This window comes from Ambystoma mexicanum, chromosome 14, assembly GCF_040938575.1.
Source record: "Ambystoma mexicanum isolate Mex_15411 chromosome 14, UKY_AmexF1_1, whole genome shotgun sequence".
NCBI lineage: Eukaryota > Metazoa > Chordata > Amphibia > Caudata > Ambystomatidae > Ambystoma > Ambystoma mexicanum.
In genome coordinates this window covers 449156551-449181601 of record NC_090940.1, presented here as the reverse complement: position 1 = coordinate 449181601, position 25051 = coordinate 449156551, and the positions used below count along the sequence as shown (strand labels likewise).

General features: G+C 43.6%; 1 protein-coding gene and 1 long non-coding RNA gene across 2 annotated transcripts in view; both read right to left on the bottom strand.

Moving 5' to 3' along the window:
* DLST (dihydrolipoamide S-succinyltransferase) overlaps positions 1–25051 on the bottom strand; it is an 851089-nt gene that overhangs the window by 647883 nt on the left and 178155 nt on the right. The window lies entirely within an intron of this gene.
* LOC138527312 (uncharacterized) lies at positions 1380–10363 on the bottom strand. Its single transcript, XR_011283885.1, has 3 exons — positions 10222–10363; positions 2271–2354; positions 1380–1740 (listed from the first exon to the last, which is right to left on the bottom strand). It is a non-coding gene; the product is annotated as an uncharacterized lncRNA (long non-coding RNA).

Below are 25051 nucleotides of genomic sequence, written 5' to 3'. Positions count from 1 at the left end.
ACCTGGGATGCTAACCTGCCAGCTGCTAGCGTGTGGAATATTCCAGAAGGGTACACGTGTGCCAACCAATTGTAGAGAGCCACGTAGTAAAGAGCCCTATAGTTTGTGTAACCAATTAATCGTCGTGTATTTAGTGACGATGAAGATGACTGTTCTCCTGGGATGGGCTTTGTTGCCCACCTGACTTGGACACCCAATCACAACACCCTGCTATACAGAACGTATACTTGGATATTACTCTAAAAGCCAACCACTGTTACTCGTAGGTTTTTGTAGTTTGCCAGGTAGTATGATGTCAGTGATGACTAAATTCTGCTATAAAAGTTATGTTTTTTCTAAAATGTGTTCAGATCGTACTGTGCGACGTCGGATGATGTCCGTTGTACTCACTGTTTTAGATAATTGATATTAAAACAGAACCAAGTTTTGCCAACTTCCTGAGTCGTTTCGATTATTGCTGTTGGAGTAACTTCTGCATTCCCATCCACCTCCAAGTATTGCTACCTCGACTTAAAAGGACCCTAGGTCTATGGGCTCAGGCCCAATACATTGTAGTCATATACTTACCTGTTTAACTGGAATTAATGATGTTGCTCTGTGTGTACTCATTGGAGCCCCAGACTACTCTCTCAAGTCTTGGCAAGACTCATCATTGCCGCTCTGCTACCTTACCTTGATTGGGTTTGGTTAACCTCAGTGTCTTCCCTTTTCACCATAATAGGGAGGCCTCCCAAAGGACTACTACCAGGGCTGATTTTGGCAATACATCTAAACAGAGGTGAAGACAGAAGGCAACCAAGGCAGGGGAAGGCAATGCTCCCAAACATGTCCCCGGGGCACATAGCGGGTGAGCTGCTGCTGCTGCTGGACCAAGGCCTCATTGGGATGCACTGAAACCAGGATCCGGTTACTGGAGGTGAACATACCCCTGTAGGTGCCTACCAAACTCCTTGGACTAGGAATTGAGGTAAGTAATAATCAGGAGATAGCAAGATGGCGTTTTGTTTTCAACACAAAAACCTTTACTAACCCTACACTTCTCATTCATGCTCTTAAAGAAAAGAATGAGTGCTTGTCAGGATGTCTGTCCAGGAAAACCCTATCCTAATTGGATTGCTGTCCCCCACACAACTAAGCAGAACCCAATTTACCCAATAGGATCATAAGGGTCTTCTACCCAAGTGATGCAATGGTGGCTGGATTCCAACCCATTCTGCAATAGCTCAACCAAAACAAAAGGATTCTCGCCCGATGTATAGTTCCACCTCAATCAACAAAGAATGGACCACTGGGACAGGAAATAGCCAACTCAAAACATTCATCTTTTTACATATACCAATAAATGCAAAGAATGTAATTCAAAATCTTTTATTCTCATATCAAAATATAAAATCCCTTTTTAAAAAGATGTAAACAAATATCTTCATATTCAACTCATACTGATTCACTCTTACCACTCACTCACTAGTCATTTTTATAACAAACCAATAACGTATATTTTTTTCTGACACACTTTTAGTGAGCTACAAATTCTTTTTGCACTGTGAAATAAGTCCTCCTCCAAGTGATCTGATGGTTCTATCTGTGTGCTCCTAGTCACACCGATGTATGTCTACACGTGTTTCGGTTGTCTTTCAGGAAGTCCACAATCTTCGCCCACTTATTAGCGCAACCTTCGTCAGGACCAATATGGGGAGTTTCCTTGTTCCCATTAGCAACAAGTAGGGTGAGTTACACCACCTACAAAATAATACACAATATCAAAATCTAAAACTTACATACACATACTCCACTCTTAAAAAACTATTATGGCTTTTCCCTCTTATTTATAACACATTAAATGTGGACACATGATTCTCAACAGTAATCATTAAGTCAACGTGCTAGAGTGATATTTCTTAACACTCAGTCCACGTTGGTAGATGGATTAATCCTGTTCCCATCCCTACGTAATGGTCAACACAGTCTGATCCCACCCAGGATGCAAACCAACATGAAATCAAACTCTTTGATTTCCTTTCTTTTGACTCTGTGTACAACACTTCTCACTATACTAAATCATCAGATCTAGATGTTATGAGGGAAACGCTCAGTTTTTTAAAGGTTTTTTTGTTTTCTCCTTTAAGGGAAGTTCTTCACTCTCCACAATGCATATCAAGAGGATTGATAATCAGATGGTTCAGGTTATTTCCTTCAGAATAGGGAACCTGTAGTGAGACAGGGTCAATTTTATGGGGTAATTACTATACTCTATACTCGTACATACTTACATCTGCATGTATTGTTGTCAATTGCAAACTTCCAACTTCCAGCAGTTCTTATTGTCCAGAACGGTCTTCCAAGTCAGTATAGCTCTGTAATAGATAAGGAATAATTACATGCTAGATCTATATTCTTGCTTTTCTGTCGAACTACTCTATTCTACAACCGTCATACCCTTGCATCTGCGTATTTCAATGAGTACAGGCAAAAATGATTGTCTATATTACCCACCTCAAGCCCTGTCTCCTTTTTAATCAAAATCATCTTTCAATACATTCTTATTCATATCATCTGCACACCACCCTCATATATTGGTCCCCCAGGGGATAATTCCCCATTCTAGACCTACGTGTATCTTAATCACTACCTATATTTTTAAAGATGTATGCTCTAAACTCCTACTTATTTATAACCTGGTGTGCAAGAAAATAAAAACACAGAAACTGTTCCTTCCAATCGAACAGTGTTATGCATCACTCTGGGCTACTCCCCCATTGGCACCACATACTTCCCTTGAAAATTACTCTTTTGTACTCCCTCGCGTGTACAAAATTGCTCCCGTTAGGCACTTACTCGTACAAATGTTTTGCTACGTCTACCAACAACACAGCTCAAATGCATTTGCCCGTGACTTTCAAAGCATGTGTGTCACGGACCAACTACCTTTCTATGCACACTATCACCAACAAAAGGCAGGCAACTTGTAAGCTGCCCAGTCTCTTACCTTTCGCTCTGTATCCGTAATCGCCTCAACATTACCTTGCGTACGAGAATTCGGGAGCGTTTACAATCGCTGCCATCCCACGAGCCTCTTTTTAAACCCCAAATCATGGGAGTCGGATAGAAGATTGTCCCAATACTATCTTGCCCCAAAATCATGGGCATAAAGAGTGGACTGCCTCTCTTGATTACACTAGAGCTAAACAAAGGACTTATATCTGGTTTCCACAGTGGATTAAACTACGAGTGAACTGAAAAAATGTAATCCGCCAGTCTGGGAAGACTCATACATATATTTAATATTTTATTCTTTGTCTTATAAAGAAGAGGTAGTAAGTAAATTACTATGATCTTATAGATATGCACAGTGGATTAACCCTAACCCATCTATATTCATATCTTTTTTCACATTACGCCTCATGTTTCTATTAAAAGGCACCAGCTCCTAATTCCAGAGCCATTCAACTTTCTATCACTATTTTTTCATGCCACATGCTCATCAACTTACCATTTCCTCAGCTCAATCATTGTTATGTCTGACAAAAAATCTACATTACATGTACAGCAGAATCTTCAGCTTTTACATCATGGGAGGCCCTCTCTTTATTTTACAACAAAACCTACTATTAGAGGACCCTGACCAGAATTCCCAATGCTTAAGGTGTAATTAGAGCATTCCACTCTACCGAAATATTCAGTCAATTTTTCACTGTATCTAACCGGCATATCCAATGTTGTTCTATTTTGTGTAACATGGTGGCTATATCTCTGCCGCTTTTCTGTAGTTTCACAGTTTACAGAACAAACCATCTTAGAACAGTGTCATTATAATGCTCTAAGAGAAAATCATCAACTAGCGGCTTATGAGCTTCCCTATTACGGATGCAACTACGATGTTCCCCTATGCGCTGTCTAACCTCTCTTGTTTTGCCCACGTATAATAAATTGCAGGGACATCTGATGATATAAATAACATTTTTTGTCCGGCAGTTCGTATGCGAGTTCAATTTCCATTTTATAGCACCATGGTTAAAATCATAGTGTTTCCGTCAATGGACAAGACACACAACTGCCACATTTGTGGTGTCCAATTATGGATGCTAAACCCCACTGATTTAGTACCGTCCCTTCTTGATTAACATCTGTGTAAGTATGTACCAGTCATTGCTTAAGATTCTGGTTTTTCTTAAAAGCAAAAATTGGTGTTTTAGACAAACTTTCTGGCTGATTAAATCCCAGTTCCGGTTCACAATCTTTTTAATTTCATTGCTCACCGGATTAAAGATGGTGGCACAGCCTTTCTTGTTTCCGTTTTTCTTGTGGTTGCAGGCACTCTTCTCTGTTTGTATTCAATGCCCTTTTTAAATTGTCCTTAACCAATTTTCTCAGATATCCTCTGTCAAGAAGTCTTTTTTTTTAATTCGTCTGCATGTTTGCTATATTCATCCCTTGCGTCAAAATTTCTACGTATAAGCAGAAATTGACCATAGGGTAAGTTCTGATGTAACCCAACCGGTTGGAAACTTGAAAAATGTAGTAACGTGTGTCTGTCGCTTTCCGAAAAAGGGTAGTGACCAATTGTCCGTCTGATTTTTTAATCACCAGATCCAGAAAACTCACCTGTGTGTGATGCCATTCAATCGTAAATTGAATGTTTCTATCGCAAGTATTAAGCCACTAGTGGAATCTCGTTAACGTTTCACTCGTCCCTCTCCAGATCATGAATACATCAATGTATCTGTACCAGGCTCTAAGACCCTGGCACAGATCATCTTGTTGTTTAAGCAAGCTGAGTTCACCCAAGATGCATTTGTCTTCATTATTGGCCATAAACAAATTTGCGACATTCGGAGCCAATTTTGCACCCATACTCACTCCCTTCCGTTGTTTGTAGAGTGATTCTTTAAACAGAAAGAAGTTTTCAGTCATTGCAATCCGTGCAAACTCTTGGATAAATTCTGTGGGCGGAACATGTGGTTCTGGTCTTTTGTTCAGGAAATTACCTAATACCTCAAGACATTCCATCTGGGGGATGGAGGTGTAAAGCGACTACATCCATAGTCACTAAAATATCCCCAGTTTCAATCACTAGATTTTGTGTGATTCTAATCATATCACCTGAGTCTTTTACATACAATGGCATAATTGACAAAGGGTTTTAAAAAGAATTCCACGTACACTGACAGGGGTTCTAGTAGGGAATCGATAGCCGCCACTATAGGTCTTCCCGGTGGGCTAGTCAAACTCTTGTGGATCTTAGGGAGGATATAGAAAGCCGCCTTTTTAGGGTGGTTTTTTCTAAGGAAACGGCCTTCTTCACTACTTATCCACAATTCCCTCTCTGCATGGGTGGTAAGCCCCTGAATTTCCTCTTGAAGTCTAGTTGTGGGATCTAGACGTAACCTAGTATAGGAATCCTTGTCACTTAATAAACGCAGACACTCTTTTTCATAGTCAACAGTAGGAAGGATCACTATCCCACCCCCCTTGTCCGCCGGTTTGATGGTAATCTCTTTACGATGACACAGTTGTTTGAAACCTTCTCTTTCATTCTTAGTCAAGTTATCTGGGGCATAGTTCTTCTTAATGACCCTTAACACTTAATTTGTGACTCGATTCTCAAAAGTCTCGATCTCTGGTGGACATGCATGAGGAGGAGGAGGACTGAACCCAGATTTCATTTTTAACCCTCTAACATTCAGAATACCTACAACAGTATTGGATATCTGGTTATCCCTCCTTTGTTTGGGCAAAAAGATCTCAAAATAGTGTTTCAAGCGTATATTGCGGAAGAATCTATGTAACTCAACTTCCGTGTCGAAGCAGTCCGCTCTTGCAACAGGTACAAAAGACAGACCCTTTGACAATAGACTCAATTCCACTGCACTTAAGGTTTCCGTTGACAAATTAAAAACATGAATCTGTTATTTATTCATTGGTTTGTGTACCACTGTCTAATACGCATTCCTGGGCCTTGTCCTTGTCTCGGTCGCCCCCTTTGGTTGCCTCTGAAAAAACCCTTATTTGTCAACGGAAACCTTAAGTGCAGTGGAATTGAGTCTATTGTCAAAGGGTCTGTCTTTTGTACCTGTTGCAGGAGTGGACTGCTTCGACACGGAAGTTGAGTTACATAGATTCCTCCGCAATATATGCTTGAAACACTATTTTGAGATCTTTTTGCCCAAACAAAGGAAGGATAACCAGATATCCAATACTGTTGTAGGCATTCCGAATGTTACAGGGTTAAAAATTAAAATCGGGGTTAAATGCTCCTCCTCACGCATGTCCACCACAGATCGAGACTTTTGAGAATCTAGTCACAAATGAAGCGTTAAGGGTCATTAAGAAGAACTATGCCCCAGATAATTTGACTAAGAATGAAAGAGAAGGTTTAAAACAACTGTGTAATTGTAAAGAGATTACCGTCAAACCGGCGGACAAGGGGGGCGCGGGGGGGGAATAGTGATCCTTCCTACTGTTGACTATGAAAAAGAGTGTCTGCGTTTATTAAGTGACGAGGATTCCTATACTAGGTTACGTCTAGATCCCACAACTAGACTTTAAGAGGAAATTAAGGGGCTTACCACCCATGCAGAGAAGGAATTGTGGATAAGTAGTGAAGAAGGCCGTTTCCTTAGACAAAACCACCCCAAAAAAGGCGGCTTTTTATATCCTCCCTAAGATCCACAAGAGTTTGACTAGCCCACCGGGAAGACCTATAGTGGCGGCTATTGATTTCCTACTAGAACCCCTGTCAGTGTATGTGGAATTCTTTTTAAAAAACTCTTTGTGTCAATTATGCCATCGTATGTAAAAGACTCAGTTGATATGATTAGAATCACACAAAATCTAGTGATTGAAACTGGGGATATTTTAGTGACTATGGATGTTGAGTCGCTTTACACCTCCATTCCCCAGATGGAGTGTCTTGAGGAATTAGGTAATTTCTTGAACAAAAGACCAGAACCACATGTTCCGCCCACAGAATTTATCCAAGAGTGTGCACGGATTGCAATGACCGAAAACTTCTGTTTAAAGAATCACTCTACAAACAACGGAAGGGAGCGAGTATGGGTTCAACATTTGCTCCGGATGTCGCAAATTTATTTATGGCCAATTATGAAGACAAATGCATCTTGGGTGAACTCTGCTTGCTTAAACAAAAAGATGATCTGTGCCAAGGTCTTAGAGCCTGGTACAGATACATCGATGATGTGTTCATGAACTGGAGGGGGGACGAGTGAAACGTTAACGAGATTCCACCAGTGGCTTAATACTTGCAATAGAAACATCAAATTGACGATTGAATGGCATCACACACAGGTGAGTTTTCTGGACCTGTGAATAAAAAATAAAAATTAGAAAAATAAATAAATAAATCTGACTAATTGGTCACTACCCTTTTTCGGAAAGCGACAGAAAAAAACGCGTTACAAAATTTTTGAAGTATCCACCCGGTTGGTTTACATCAGAACTTACCCTATGGTCAATTTCTGCATATACGTACAAATTGTGACGCAAAGGATGAATATAGCAAACATGCAGACGAATTACAAAACAGACTTCTTGACAGAGGATATCTGAGAAAATTGGTTAAGGACAATTTAAAAAGGGCATTGAATACAAACAGAGAAGAGTGTCTGCAACCACGAAAAGAAACGGAAACAAGAAAGGCTAGTATGTGTCACAACCTTTAATCCGGTGAGCAATGAAATTAAAAAGATTGTGAACCGGAACTGGGATTGAATAAAACAGCCAGTAAGTTTGTCGAAAAAAACAATTTTTGCATTAAGAAAAAACTGAATCTTAAGCAACGACTGGTACATACTTACACAGATGTTAATCAAGAACGGACGGTACTAAATCAGTGGGGTTTAGCACCCATAATTGGACACAACAAATGTGGCAGTTGTGTGTCTTGTCCATTGACGGAAACACTATATGAGTTTAACCATGGTGCTATAAAATGGAAATTGAGCTCACATACGAACTGCCGAACAAAAAATGTTATTTATATCATCAGATGTCCATGCAATTTATTATACGTGTGCAAAACAACGAGAGAGGTTAGACAGCGCATAGGGGGAACATCATAGTTGCATCCGTAATAGGGTAGCTGATAGCCGCTAGTTGATCATTTTCTCTTAGAGCATCATAATGACACTGTTCTAAGATGGTTTGTTCCACAAACTGTGAAACTACAGAAAAGAGGCAAACATATAGCCCCCATGTTACACAAAATAGAACAACGTTGGATATACCGGTTAGATACGGTGAATAATTGACTGAATGTTTTGGTAGAGTGGAATGCTCTAATTACACATTGAGCATTGGGAATTCTGGTCAGGGTCCTCTAATATTAGGTTTTGTTGTAAAATAAAGAGGGCCTCCCATGATGTAAAAGCTGAAGATTCTGCTGTACATGTAATGTAGATTTTTTGTCAGACATAACGATGATTGAGCTAAGGAAATGGTAAATTGATAAGCATGTGGCATGAAAAAATAGTGATAGAAAGTTGAATGGCTCTGGAATTAGGAGCTGGTGCCTTTAATAGAAATATGAGGCGTAATGTGAAAAAAAGATATGAATATAGATGGGTTAGAGTTAATCCACTGTGCATATCTATAAGATCATAGTAATTTACTTACTACCTCTCCATTATAAAATAAAGAATAAAATATTAAATATATGTATGAGTCTTCCCAGACTGGCGGATTACATTTTTTCAGTTCGCTCGTAGTTTAATCCACTGTGGAAACTAGATACAAGTCCTTTGTTTAGCTCTAGTGTAATCAGGAGAGGCAGTCCACTCTTTATGCCCATGATGTTGGGGCAAGATAGTATTGGGACAGTCCTCCAATGATTTAGGGTTGAAAAAGAGGCTCACGGGACGGCAGCGATTGTAAACGCGCCGGATTTCTCCTAAGCAAGGTAATCTTGAGGCGATTACGGATACAGAACGAAAAGGTAAGAGACTGCCGGCGGCTTACAAGTGGCCTGCCTTTTGTTGGTGATAGTGTGCATAGAAAGGTAGTTGGTTCGTGATACATATGTTTTGAAAGTCACGGGCATTTGAGCTGTGTTCTTGGTAGACGTAGCAAAGAATGTAACAAGTAAGTGCGTAATGGCAGCAATTTTGTACACGCGAGGGAGTACACGTGAGTAATTTTCAAGGGAAGTATGTGGGGCCAATGGGCGAGTAGGCCAGAGTGATGCATAACACTGTTAGATTGGAAGGAAACGGTTTCTGTGTTTTTATTTTCTTGCGCACCATGTTATAAACAAGTAGGAGTTTAGAGCATACATCTTTAAAGATATAGGTAATGATTCTGATTAAGATGCACGTAGGTCTAGAATGGGGAATTATCCCCTGGGGGACCAATATACAAGGGTGGTGTGCAGATATTATGAATAAGAATATATTGAAAGATGATTTTGATTAAAAAGGAGACAGGGCTTGAGGTTGGTAATATAGGCAATCATTTTTGCCTGTACCCATTGAAATACGCGGATGCAAGTGTATGACGGTTGTAGAATAGAGTAGTTCGACTGAAAAAGAATATAGATCTAGCGTGTAATTATTCCCCATCTATTACAGAGCTATACTGACTTGGAAGACAGTTCTGGACAATAAGAACTGCTGGAATTCGGAAGTTTGCAATTGACAACAATACATGCAGATGTAAGTATGTATGAGTATAGAGTATAGTAATTACCCCAATAAAATTGACCCTGTCTCACCATTGCTTCCCTATTCTGAAGGAAATAACCTGAACCATCTGATGATCAATCCTCTTTATAATCATTGCGGAGAGTGAAGAACTTCCCTTGAAGGACAAAAGAAAAAAAACTTTCAAAAATCTTTGAGCGTTTCCACCATAACATCTAGATGTGATGATTTTGCGTAAGTATAGTGAGAAATGTTGTAAACAGAGTCAAAAGAAAGGAAAAACAAAGAGTTTGATTTCATGTTGGTTTGCATCCTGGGTGGGGTCAGACAGTGTTGATCATTACGTAGGGATGGGAACAGGATTAATCAATTTATCAAAGTGGACTGAGTGTTAAGAAATATCACTCTAGCACGTTGACCTAATGATTACTGTTGAGAATCATGTGTCCACATTTAATATGTTATAAATAAGAGGGAATAGCCATAATCATTTTTTAAGAGTTGAGTATGTGTATGATGAGTTTTAGATTTTGAAATTGTGTACTATTTTGTAGGTGGTGTTACTCACCCTACTCGTTGCAAATAGGAACAAGGAAACTCCCCATATTGGTCCTGACGAAGGTTGCGTTAAGTGGATGAAGATTGTGGACGTCCTGAAAGACAACCGAAACACGTGTAGACATACATCAGTGTGACTAGGAGCACACAGATGGAACCATCACATCACTTGGTGGAGGACTTATTTCACAGTACAAAAAGAATGTGTAGCTGACTAATAGTGGGTCAGAAAAAATATACATTAATGGTTTATCATAAAAATGACCAGTGAATGAGTTGTAGGAGTGAATCAGTATGAGTTGAATATGAAGATATTTGTTTAAATGTTTTAAAAAAGGTATTTTATATTTTGATATGAGAATAAAAGATTTTGAATTCAATATTTTGCATTTATTGGTATATGTAAACAGATAAATGTTTTGAGTTGGCTATTTCCTGTCCCAGTGGTCCATTCTTTGTTGATTGCTAATATATTAAGCCTGGAGGACCAGGGATTGAAACCAGGCACCCCTTTTGTTTGGAAGTATAGTTCCACCTCAAGGCACGAGCAAATGTCTCTCCCTGCTCCCCCTCCTAGGGTTAATCCTCAGTCCTCGGTTAGTCTCTCGTTCACCCTGCAGGGCCAAGGACTTTGATCTGTTCTAGACCCTTTCCCCTATTTGGGAACCTCTTGGCTAGTAGACCCAAAATAGCATTTCTACTTGGGTGCCGCTCCAGGGAACCTTGTGGCGTCTTCCTCCTCTTATTGTTTTCTGGATCTTTTCCCTCCCTCGAATTTACTGTTTCACACTTCCCTGTCTGATGCAGTTCCTCTCAACCCACTCTGGAATAGACTTCCTTATTCCCTGTCCTGGTACCGGTTTACTTTCACCCCAGTTTGGGGTCGGGTTGTTCTCACACTGGCTTGGGGCTATATGGCTCACAGACCGGCTTGTGCCAGTTTCTTCTCACCCCACTTCAGAATTGGCCTGCATTCTCCCCACCATGGGGGTTTTTCACCTGCCGCTTGCTCCCCAGGAACCCCTGCATAGCTTTTCTTTCTTTGCAGAGTTCCTCCGGGTCGGCGTTCAGGTTCGGCAACGCAGTTCCTCTACTCTGGGTCCTTACAGCAGTTACGTGTGCCTCAGAGTTTACGATCCTTTCCTGCTGCCTTCCTACAGGTTCTTGGCATATTTGTCGTGGTGTCGTTTTGCTGCTCTAGACCATCCTGGCCCAGGCTTTTCTGGTCCACATCTCAGCAGGAAAACTGAAGTTCCACAGGCTTCCCTCGGCTTGGAACCACGCAACACGTGTACTCCTCTCTCTCCTCGGCTCCACCAGAGAGCAAGTCTCTATGCATGCACCACTCAGCAAGACCGTTCATCACAACTGTAGCTCCTTCCGCTACCCTCTCTTCCTACTTCACTGTGGATTGGTCTCTTACCTTGCATACAAGGGAGTGGACTTCACCCATTTTTCCATCACAGGTGGAATACAGTGCCTGAAAGGGGTCAGAAACCAGAGCAGCCATCAATGTGTGAAGTGGTAAATCCTTATGCAAGTTAACTCCCATGTAACCCATAAAGCTAGCGGAATCCAGGGGTAAGCTAGGATAAGATGTATCCCTATTTAAGCATTTCCGAAAACCCATGGTATCCAACTTGCACTCCACAGGCCCAAAGTGGCTGGCTCCTCCTTGGGGACAGGGGACTTAATCCCTGGATTTGTCACAAAGTGCATCAGAAGGACAAACCTTGTTCTATAGACACTGGTATGAGACACAGCACCATAGAAGTCTCGCTGCTGCATGGTGTTCAGTTGCTTAGACCACAAATCACCTACAAGCCACCACAACACCTGCATTGTTGCTATTGGCACTCTAAGCAAACTTTGAACCCCTTGCTGTATTTCGTGCAAACACAGATGCCAGCTTGTCCCATTGCTGCAGACCCATTTAAACAACCCTAACTGCAGGATTGACCTTCGTGGGAGCAACCGGCTCAAGCACCGACTTGATCTGCTTGCTTAATGTTTTTAGTTAGTTAATTACAGCATATTTATTTTTATAGAATCTTTATTGAACATTATTTAATTTTGATTATTTTGTACTATTGATGTTTGGGTTACTGCGATTAACACTTTCATACACATCCAGAATTGTTTCCATCCCATGTGACCATGGGTTATATTATGTGTCTGTTTCTATAGCGCCAGCAGCCCGAGGGCATCAGGGCGCTTTACACAAAACAAAGACAAATCAACAAACAGATAAATGTCCTACGCTGTGGGATGTCTCCCAATGCTGATTCATGGGAGTGGTATGGTCGATCCTAATGGCCGGAAGTTCACTTGAACAAAAAAGTTTTCAGAGTTTTCCTAAATGTTAAGTGACTTTCTTCCAGTCTTAGAGCTTGAGGAAGACTGTTCCACAACTGTGGCGCGAGCACCATAAATTACCTGCCCAGCCCTCTTTTCAGCTTATATTTGGGCACTACAAGCAATCCTTTGTCCTCTGATCTTAACCGTCTCTGTGGAACATACCGTTCCAATCGGTTTTTTTAGGTAGATGTGAGCTTTGCCAAACAGACACTTGTGGACGAGCGTCAAGGTCTTAAACTTCATTCGCTCCTCAACTCTAAGCCAATGTAGCGATTGTCTGGCTGAGGTGATATGATCATACCTTCTTAGTTTTTTTACAATCCTTACGGCGTTATTTTCTAAGACTTGACATCTCCCTAGGTCTTTTGCCGTTGCACCCACAAGGAGAGCATTACCATAATCCAATCTGGATAGTACGATAGCCCTACCTATAGTGGCTATGTTGCCTTGATCCACAAATGGGCTAATGGCCTTCATTAATCGTAGATGGTAAGCTGAGTTTTTCAGTAGGTAATTTACCCGAGCTTCCGCGTTCAGTGCAGAGTTTACCATCATTCCGAGGGTTCTAACCTGGTTTGATACCTCAATTTTGGCTTCATTAATCCTGAAAGTCCCATACTCCTTGCCCAGTTTATCAAGAGAACTGCTGTGTCCAAATAACATGAGTTTTGTTTTTGTGTAATTGAGGCACATCCAGGTCTTCTGCATCCACTCATTTATTACCCTGTAAACGGATGCGCTCTTCTCGCTGTCCTCATTATATGATCCTCTTAATTTGATGACCAGCTGCGTGTCATCAGCATAGTTTGTGAAGAACAAGCCTGCTTTCACTAGGATATCGCACAGACTGCGCATATAAATATTGAACAGCATAGGTGATAGACTTGCACCTTGTGGGACTCCGAATATTATTGCCATGGGGTCCGAGAAAATATTCCCCCAATGTACTTTAGCTTGGCGGTCAGTAAGGAAGGATACTAACCACCTTAATGCCGCTTTAGAACAGCCGAAGTTATCTCTCAAATCCTTAGCTAACCGATCGTGATCGACCAGATCGAAAGCTGCACTTAGATCCAGCAACATCAGAATCCGTCTTTCCTCTATCCATCAGCCCCAGCATATGGTTCTGGAGGACTAACATTGCAGTCTCAGTGCTGTGAGAGGCCCTGAAACCTGATTGTTGTGGATGTAATATTTCCTGTTGCTCTACATATTCTTGTAGTTGCAGGGTGGCAATTCTGTCCATTATTTTAAGCAGAAAGTTAGAGTCTGTGATATGATGGAGGTTTGCTGGATCCTAGCCCACTTTTTTCACCAAAGGGGCAATTGTGACCTTTTTTATTTCTTTAGGTACTAAACCCTCCTTGAAAGAGGCGTTTATAATTCTCACTAGAACAGGTGCGAACTGTTCCTTATTTTCGAGTATAATGTGTGCGGATAGAACATTTTCAGCACACGAAGTGGGTTTCATGTTCCCCATGACTTCTACTAGTCCCCCTACAGTGATAGGAGAAAAATTGAAAAACTCCAATCCTTCCTCTGGCCTGCTATCTACTAGCCGATGTTCCTGTTTAAGCACATTCCTTGCTTTAATTAAGTTTTGTCTTGCTTTTTCAATTTTCACTGCAAAGGTATCTTGTGCCACATCACAGTCTTCCTTAGATGGAAGAAAGAATGGAGTAAGCATCTTTGGTTTTTCGATACTTTTCAATATTTCAAAGACTTTACTCGTGGAATTAGCAGCGGCTCCTATTTCCCTATTGAAATGGTTAGCTTTTGCTGATCTTATATTGTCTCTGTATTTTTTATTAACTTGCCTCCACATTTCTTTATTTTCCTCAGTTGTATCATTTTGCCACTTCCTTTTAAGTGCTCTTTTTTCTTTTTTATAGTGTCAAAATCGGGACTAAACCATTTCTGGTTATTAATATCCTTTCGAGTTATCTTGGTTTTGAGCGGTGCTAGTTGATCCACCAGCTCTTGGATTTGTGTTAAGTACTTATCAAGTAGAATCTCACAACTATCCTGAGCCTGGTAGGATTGTGTGGTTTTATCTAGATAAGACTGGATTTGTTCAATCTTAAGGTTTTTCTAATTTCTACTAGTAACCTTTATATGAGGATTCTGTGATTTAATGGAAGTCTGTAAGACGATATCGACAGAGACCAAGTAGTGGTCACTCCATATACAAGGTTCAGTTGAGATCATATGTGACTGCAGCTTGTGTGATATAAGCCAAGCCAATCCAATTGATTGCTTTGAGGTGTCGTAGGTTCTTTATTATTAACCCTCGAAGTCTAGGTTCTTTAGTGTTTTTTCTAAGGCTATAGCATCTCTGTCTTTCTTGTTCCCCCTCCAATAATTAAAATCGCCAGCAACCAATGTGGATACGTTACTCGATCTTAAGTTAATTAATTGGGAGCTAAGCTCATTGGCGAACTCTGAAGTAAGAGAGGGAGGCCTATAAAAGAGCACAATATTTAGACAATTGGGAGTAAAAATGTACTTCAGCTGGATTGATTTGCATCCACTGCAACTAAAGCTGACTTTATAAAGCTTCAGCTCTTCTCGAGCTATAATAGCCACCCCACCCCCTTGACCCGATTCTCTATTCGCATTATATATGGTGTAGCCCTCTGGCACTGCTGAAGTGCAAGTGGGTCCTATGGGGTCTTTCAACCATGTTTCCATAATGCAAAAATATCAATGTTTCTCCAAGATCAGATCATATAAGTTGTCTGCGTGTTTCACCATAGACCTTGTGTTCAGCAGGCCGACTTTCATCCTCTGACACAACCCGGGTGGAGTAAACACTTGCACCCTTTTCCAGCTCATTGAATGCCTGATTCCCTGCAGTCTCCTTTACCTGAATAATCTCCAGCAGCTTGTCGTGTGCTCCAGGCATCCTAACAGCACACCAGAAAACAAAGAACCAAGGCGTGCAATGAAGCGAAGAGGTAAAGAGGGGGGCAGAGCAGAGCACTCCCGGAGCGAAACCGGAGAAAACCGGCCCATACGCGCCGGCGCTTACACGCCTGATGTGAGATTAAGTACAGTCGCGAACTACAAGTATCATGGGTAATGTAGTTCGCGGCTCGTACAGCCCGTGATCAACCTAGTAGCTTAATGCTTCTAACAACGTTAGTCCTCTTAAAAATATAAGAACAACCGCTAAGTCTGCAAAATCAAAACGTGGCAATTCAGGCCGTCTGTTTTACCATTGAAATTAGGGATCAATGCTGGTTTAGTAGTAGTATGGGGCTGATAAGGCAGTTTAGCCGCTTCTCATCCCTGTACTCCAGCAGAACAGTAGTCATTTCCTAACAGCGGTGGGCAGTGGTAGGATTTGATACACACTGTACCTACAGCTTGGTCTTCCAAAACAAACAATTCTGCAATTAATATTAGAAACGCTGTCAGGCATTTTTTTACCATCAATATAAGGGAATGGGACATAAGCGAGGTACAAGGACTGCAGGTCATTGCCTTGTGCAAGTTATGTCAAGAAAGGGCACTCCCCTGCAGCAGTTTATGAAAACTGAAAAGCTTAAGAACCTCCAAGATTTTGAGGAATCTAGGGGGCTGCAGGATGAACAGGGGGCCCATAGTGATCTAGAACCCCCAGTCCAGTTGCCCATTTCACTAAAGGACATGAATATGAAGGGGTATAGCAATGGTGACAGCTGTTCCTACCATTTTCCCCCCACAGGGCAGGCAATCGTGTTTCTGGGTGGTACCAACATCTCCCACCATGAAAAGCCACAGCCAAGACCCATGCTTCAATTGGGACCATAGCCTCAGTAAGCTCCCAGGATAGTCTCACTGGGGATGACCTAACCTCTAGAAAGAGCCTCCAACAGGAAAAGATGGTGGCCCTAGCAGAGCAGAATCTGAGCAACCACATACAGAGGCAGACAGGAGAAGAAACAGAATGATTATGCGATGCTGTGCAAGCTGGAACGTGAGGAGCCAAGATATATCCACAAAAGAGACCTCTACAGTGTAGGAGTGTCTCTAGTTATGGCACCCAATAAAAGCCTAGGTGCTACATCCCCAAGTACTTATTCCAACCATACGAACTAGGGCACAATATCTTCAACTGGTTCGAGGCACTGGAACAAGCTTTCCACCCTCAGGTGGTGGGAGAGGAATTATGTAAAGCAGCCCTTCTGAGCCGCTGGCGACTGGAACCTATTTAATTATTGGTTCGCTCTGTAGGAGACACCATTAATGAGAACAAGTTACTTCTTACCTTGTAACGTTCTTTCGACGGGATGTTCCTCCGACGTATTCCTCATCTTAGATATATCTCCTTCCAGCTCTGCTGGCCTCGGAAAATTTTTTCTGTAGAGGGCGCTGCGCGTCGACGTCCTCCGAGTCGATGTCCTTCGACAGCCGCCGTATCTACGTCGACGTCATCCTGCCTATAAAGGCCGCGCGCAGCGCCCGTTGCTCAGTTCCGTTTTGTAGCCCACAATAATACTTTCTGGACTAACTAATCACCCTGAAGGAGCGTAAGCTGCAACAACAAGGGAAGTAGAACTGCGGGGATGGATGGGAGGGTCGATGAGGAATACGTCGGAGGAACATCCAGTCGAAAGAACGTTACAAGTTAAGAAGTAACTTGTTCTTCGAAGGGATTGTGTCCTCCGACGTATTCCTCATCTTAGATAGGCTCCCATAGCAGTATTCTATTATCGGAGAGGGAGTACTGACTTCACGCTGCCTTCTATTGATGAATAGAATGCAGTACAGCCCTTCCAAACCTAGTCTCTTGACTGGAGGAGGAATCCAGATTGTAAAAACGTGTACAGGTATGGACAGACGACCATGTAGCGGCCGCACATGTCTTTAACCGGCAGGCCTCTTTTGAGGGCCGATGAAGCTGCAATACCTCTGGGTCGAGTGAGCCCTAAGGTTTTGAGGGGGCTCCTTCCCTGCCAGTTTATAACATTCCAGAATGGCTAGAATGATCCATCTGGAAATGGTCTGCTTAGTTATTGGTAACCCCAGCTTGTGACCTGTGTAACCTACAAACAGCTGGTCTGCCTGTCTTATCCTGGCTAGTCTACTAATGTAAAAACTTAAAGCCCTCCTAGGGTCTAGCCTGTGTAACCTCTCTTCCTCTTTCCCCGGGTGAGGAGGAGGATAGAAAGATGGTAGGGTAATCTTCTGAGTGATATGGAATTCAGAAACCACCTTTGGGAGGAAATTAGGCTTCACTTGCAGGACAACTTTGTCTTTGTGAAATATAGTATGAGGGGGTTTACAAGAAAGAGCTTGCAATTCGCTCACCCTTCTAGCAGATGTAAGTGCTATTAATAAAACAGTTTTAAGGGTAAGGAATCTTAACGAACAAGAATGGAGAGGTTCGAAAGGTGTACCCATCAGGAAAGTTAGTACTAAGTTTAAATCCCATAGGGGAACTTGGAATGGTCTTGGGGGGTAAACATTGGTTAACCCCTTTAGAAACTGTATTACCAACGGTAATTTGAAATAGGATGTTTTTTTCGCAGTACGCTTAAAGATGGATAGCGCTGCGAGATAGCCCTTAATGGTGCCAACTTGAAGGCCTGAATTTGCCAAATATAGTAGGAAGGACAAAACCATTGGTGTACCACATGAAAAAGGGTCGATATTCTGTTCTCTACACCAGCTGCAAAATCTGTTCCAACGGCAGCGGTATAAAGACTTTGTTGCTGGCCTCCTTGCCGAAAGCAACACCTCCATAACATCATCAGGGAGGTCCCAATCCTTGTACCTCAGCCTTTCAGAAGCCAAGCGTGAAGGTTGAAGGTTTTGATGTCTGGATGGAGATCCTGACCTCCCTTCTGTGAGAGTAGGTTCTCTCTGAGTGGAAGTCGAATTGGAGGGCAGATGGACAAGTCTAGAAGGTCCGGGTACCACGTTCTCCTGGCCCAATCTGGGGCAATTAGGATCATGGTTCGCCGGAATCTTCTCAACCTCCTGATCATTTGAGGAATGACAGGGACCGGTGGGAACGCGTACAGAAGCGGAAACTCCCAGTCCACTATGAACGCGTCTCCCAGAGCTCCTCTCGGGGGAAATTCCCTTGAGCAGAACAGGTCGCATTTCTTGTTTAGGCTGGTGGCGAACAGATCTACCTGAGGGGTTCCCCAAAGGGCGAAGATCTCTTGAAGGACTTCCTGAGCTAGCTCCCACTCGTGGGAGACTGTTCTGCCTGCTCAGAGCGTCCGCTGTCAAGTTCTTCTCTCCGGCTAGGTGAACTGCCGATAGAGAGATTCCTTCTTGGATTGCCCAAAACCAGAGCTGCATCGCCTCTCTGCACAGGGGTAGTGATCCTACGCCTCCTCTTTTGTTGAGGTAATGCATGGCCACCGTGTTGTCCGTCATTATCAGGACGTTCTTCCCTTGTACAGCTGGCAGGAACGCCTTCAGCGCAAGTCTGATGGCTCTCAGCTCTAACAGGTTGATGTGTAGTCTGGACTCCGATGGAGACCAACGACCGCTGATGGTCAAGTCGTTGGCGTGGGCTCCCAACCCCGTGAGTGAGGCATCCGTGACTACTGTTATCTCTGGCCAGGGTTGCCAAAACTGTTCTCCTTTCAGAATGTTCTCCTGACAGGCCCACCACTGAAGGTCTCGAGCCACCCTGCAGGGAACCTGAAGAAGATCTGTCATTCTCCCTGAGAATTGTGACCACTGAGTCCTCAGTGCCCACTGGAGGGATCTCATTCTCAGGCGAGCCTCTGGCACTAGGAAAATGCAGGATGCCATGAGGCCTAGCAACCTCAAAAAGTCGAAGGCTGGGAGACGTTGGGCATGCTGCAACTTGGTAACCATCTGTAGAATATCTTGAGCCCTCATCTCTGGTGGCAAGGCTTTTCCCAGGGAAGTATCCAGGATCGCTCCTATGAACTGGAGTCTCTGCGATGGTATAATTTGTGACTTCTTTAAATTGAGGGAGAAGCCCAGTCTGTGAAGGAAGTGGCACACGTGATTTAGCTGGATCTGAGCTTGTTCCGGAGAAACAGCCCTGATCAACCAATCGTCCAGGTAGGGGTATACGTGAATCCCTTCCCTCCTTAGACTTGCAGCCACTACCGACATTAACTTGGTGAAGACCCTCGGGGCGGAGGTCAGCCCAAATGGCAGCACTCGAAATTGATAGTGAGAGTTGCCAATTGCGAACCTCAGGTATTTCCTGTGTTTGAGATGGATAGGCACATGGAAATAAGCGTCCTGAAGGTCCAGAGATACCAACCAGTCCTGGAACTGAAGGGCCTGGAGGATCTGAGAAAGAGTGACCATCTTGAATTTGTCTTTTCTGAGGAATTTGTTCAATTCTCGCAAGTCCAAGATGGGTCTCATTCCTCCGTCTTTCTTTGGAATGAGAAAGTAAGGGGAGTACCAGCCCTTGTTCCTCTCCGCTACAGGTACCGGTTCTATGGCACCTTTCTCTAGCAGGTCCCAAATTTCCTGCGAGAGGAGCGGATCTGGAGCTTTCTGAGAGCTGATCCCCGGTGGATGACTCTTAGGTATACGTAGGAAAGGCAGGCAGTAACCTTGGGCAACTGTTTCCAATGCCCAAGCATCTGACATGATAGCCTGCCATACCGTCAGATGTTGAGTCAACCCTCCTCCTACAGGTTTCCTGTGAGGGAAGTCCTCAGAGTGGTTTTGGGGCGGCTGATGCAGATGCCGATGGTAAAGAGGCACCTGCTGTTGCTGCGGCGTTTGAATATCTACCCCGTCCACCTCGGGTAGTTCTTCTTTGACCCCTTTGAGCCAGTCGTCCTCTACCTCTTCCGAATGCGGAGTAGAAGCGAAAGGACTTGCCCCTCGCAGAGGTTCCTGTGGGACGAAAAGGAGTCTGACGGATTGCAGCTCCTAGGGATTTTGCTGCTGCTTTTGAAGTTTGCAGTTTCTCTAAACTGTCATCCGCCTTTTTCCCGAACAAAGAAGAGCCATTGAATGGCATGTTCAAGAGCCTGGCTTGCACATCTGGGGCAAAACCCGACTTTCTCAACCAAGCGAATCTCCTGGTTGATGTACTTGCCGCCATTGCTCTGCTGATACTGTCAGCCGAATCAATGCCCGTCTGGAGGGATTTGCACATAGCGTCTTTACCGTCCTGTATAATATTCAGGAACGCATCCCTTTCTTCTCCCTCCGGGATGCAGTCAGCCGCTGTAGAAGCACACTCCCAAAGTGTATGGCTGAACCTAGCAAGGGTGCAAGTAGCATTAACAGATTTTAACGCCATGCTACATGCTGAAAAGACTTTCTTTGCCATAGCATCATATTTTTTATCGTCCCTGTCCTGTGGGACCGTAGGATAAGCCGTCTTGACATCGGTAGAGGATGCTGCCTGTACCACCAGACTTTCTGGGGATGGGTGTTTAGACAAAAACTCTGGGTCTGTAGAAGATACCCTGTACTTTGTAGACAGTTTTTTATTTACTGCTGGTACTACATCTGGGGTTTCCCAGTTTGTCATGATCTTTCTCTGAAGAGCTTTATGAAAAGGCACCACAGGATCCTCCTGTGGGCCTTTGTCAAGAATATCCGTGAGGTCATCTTGTAGGAAAGATTGTGAAGGTGCAGACCACCCCATGAACTCTGTAATCCTGGCCATTAAGGCTCTGTAGGGGGTTTCAGCATGCTCCCCCGGGTCTGGCTTAGCAAACTCCACCTCAGGGGAAGTGTCTAACCCACTTGCCTCATGTAAAGAATCATGAAGATCCTTTAATCTGCGCTCTTCAGAGGAAAATTCCTCTCTAACTGGGGTTGCAGGTCCCTGTAACTCAAATGGGTCTTCCTGTTCAGACAAATCACCCTCTTCTAAAATTGAGGATACAGTTCTCAATTGTTCTGAACTCATAAAGGGAGTAAATCCCATTTCCAAGGCAGAGGGTGCCGAACTTGTCATTATTGGCCTCGAAAACGTCGATGTCGTCGACGCCGACGTCGAAGGCTTCGAGCGTGGCGTCGAAAACAGAGGCGGAGGCCTCGAAGACCTCGACAGAATTGGAATTCTACTCGACAATATCGAAGCCATCGACGTTGAGGGCCTGGGGATAGTCACTGGATGTGTGTTAACCGTGACTTTTCTTGGCGTCGACGCCCGTGTCGAAGCCGGCGTCGAGTCGACAGACCCGTGTGTCGAAGGTCCCTTCGACAACGGCGTCGAAGACATCGACCTCGACGGAACCTTCGTCGACGGAACCTTCGAGGAAGGTTTGGAGGTCATAGTCCTGCTCGAGGGTTCGAGATGCGCTCGAGAGGTTTCTTTCGCCGGGTACTGCGACTCGCTGCGTTTTTGACCTTCGGGTCTTTCGACCAGAGCATCGCTCTCGGCAGTCTTCGAGGGGGTCGAGGCCGCTTTCTCGAAGACGCTCATCATATTTTTTCGGAATTCCTCCCATTCAGCCCGGGAACTATGTTTCGTGGGGCAAGGGATTCTTTTTGGCGAAACAGAGGAAGAGGAAGACGGAGAAGGGGATCTTCGACGTCTCCTCTTCGAGTGCTTCGATCTCAAGGAGTGATGAGACCCACTCCGAGACCTGGAGCGCGAATGGTGACGAGGAGACGAATGTCTCGACTTCGTCGACGAAGAAGAAGCTTTAAAAGTCTTACCTTTCTCCAGCTTCCCCCTACGCTCCTTCAGGGTCTTAGCTGTCATGGACATACAGTCCTCGCACTCCGAACAATGGTGTTCAGCTCCCAAACACCACAGACAAATTCTGTGAGGATCGGTCAACAACATCTTTTTCCCACAATCTCGACATTTCTTGAAGCCGGATCGAGGAGTTGTCGGTTCCGACGAGGAAGCCATCGAGTACGGATCGAATAACTCGAGGTAAATAGGATTAATCTGACTAAGAACTGAGCAACGGTATTCCGAGGCACTGAGTAAGCGCGGAAAAACGGAACTGAGCAACGGGCACTGCGCGCGGCCTTTATAGGCAGGATGACGTCGACACGGCGGCTGTCGAAGGACATCGACTCGGAGGACGTCGACGCGCAGCGCCCTCTAGAGAAAAAATTTTCCGAGGCCAGCAGAGCTGGAAGGAGATATATCTAAGATGAGGAATACGTCGGAGGACACAATCCCTTCGAAAATGGAGATTGCAGTAATCAGAAGTTCTGCAGAAAACCTGAACAATACCGAGGGCGCTTTAGAGAGATCACCAAAAAGAAGAATCAAATCTTTGAGGCACTTACACTTCAGTTCTTGGGAGTATCTGAGTGGGTGGATATCGGGTAACTAAATCCACACATTTGAAGGGACTTTATAATGTGGTTGCATGCAAAAATATCCTTATAAATTATGAAATGAAGTATACCATCATCTAGTGGACAAGAATATCACAGACCCTAGGTAGCGTACAGGATAAAGCATACGATAAAAATAAACCAAAGGAGGGTAAGGACAAAGGTTCTCAACATCTTGCTAAGAAAAGTCACCAAGGGGCGTGGCTAGTAGCGCCAGCTATGCAGACACGTTCCCGATAGCCTCCTCTGAATGAAGCCCAGATTTGAAGAATAAGCCAACGCTTCTATTCCTCCTTGTTCGATCTGAGAACATAGGATTGTGGCTGGCAAGCTAAAAGGAAGGGGTGGCTAACACAGCAACACTCGACTTAGCCTAGGAACCATGCTGCAGCTGGAGGACAACAGTGCCACTGGGGCTGTGGAGTAATGTCAAGATAGCGCCGCCATTCAACTGAAGAACGTTGCCAGCCGCCTGCCCGATCATAAGCTGCTCATTCTGGAGAATTAGCCCCAGAGCCTGAGGAACATCTGCCCAGACTGCCTCATTAAGGATTGGAAGCCACTGTGGAAAGAAAAAGCAGAGGTCACTGCACGTGGGGGGCGGCGGCAATCCATATTAGAATGAACGGCAAGTGCTCAATATACGGCACAGACAAAGCTTGATCCCAGAGGGACCAGGGAACACAGCATTGGGCAACTGGCAACACAACACAAAGCCTTTTAAATACAATGCCTGGCTCAGTTAAATTGAGGCTAACGTCAGATGTCAAGGGGGCAGAATATTTGACTGAATTTACCAACCTGCTCTGGATAATACTTTTAATATGGTGTAGGTCTCGCCTTGTGAATGGTGATGTGGGGGGGAGGGGGCCACTGCTCCTGTGCCCGGCCAGACATAGGCGCAAGACTGATGAGGTTTGGGAGTACTGAAAAATAGACAACTAGAATGCGTGTGATACAAGAATGAGGTTTACTAATAGTGGAACATTTCCAATACAGAATCAACCGCATGGTAAGATTCAGTCCACCCCATGTAAGAGCACCCTGGCTCTACTCAGAGTTTTTGGCCAATACAGAGGACGCTGGCCAGAGTGTATCGCCTGTAACACACAGGTAAGTAGTCCCTTATGCAATGGGACACTAGATACCATACACAATAGAGGTGTACGGACACATTCACTCACAGACATATTTGGCAAAACACTGTATTGAAGGACTGGGATACTTGGGACCCCCTCAGTGGGCTGGCTACTACCCGAGAGGTAGGTAGCCAGAATAGTACATTTGTGGCGATTCAAATAACTCTGAAAGTATTAAGTCCGCTTTTAATTACATGTCATACCCACTCATTGTTAATATGTACATACACATTTGTTTTCTTTATTTGTAGAGACAGAAAATACATGTGATAGCATTTGAAATTTGGCTATGTCCTGATGAAGGCTGCAAGTGATAGGAGTAACAATTCAGACCCCACAGACGGCCGAAACACACCATGTCGACCTTTCTAAGAAGTAATCATGACACAGCAAACCATTGAGCTGGAAAAATAGTTTATGAAGTCGCTATTGGGAAACTATATTTGTTAGGCGCTTATTGATCTGTTGATGACCTGTGAAAAATCTGAAAGCTACAGGTTCCAATCCCACCAAATCCCAATAATAGAATTAATTGAATTAATATAGCTGTTGCAGATTTCCAAGTAAGGTCCAAACCCGGAGTAAAATAGCTCAGCAGGTAGTGTGCCTGCAACAAATAACTCTATTCAGCCTGCAGGCCAAGACTATAAAGCAAGCAAGATGGCTCAGTGGGAAGTGTGCCTGCGGCAGAGATGTGCTTGTAATGTTGAAACATAGGTCACAATTCCTGCCCTCCAACTTTCTCATGTTGCCAAAATGAGTCCCTTTGAATTGAGTAAAATTGACAGATGTTTTTAACCAAAATGTCCTAGTCTATAGCAGTAGAAATACTCCTCCCAACATTAGAGTTAAAAAGAGGGATATTTGTGTAATAAAGACAAGGAGATAAAGTTTAAGATTCAGAAAAATTGGACCAAATGGATGTACAACTGAAACAAATAAGTACAATAAACATGCACAAGCCAATTAAAGATCTGAAAATGATCCCCGTCCCGTCCCTATAAGTCAGCTGAGAACCTTGGAGAATTCTGCATTCCCTATGTCTTTTACCATGCACCAAAACACCACAAACATACCCAACCA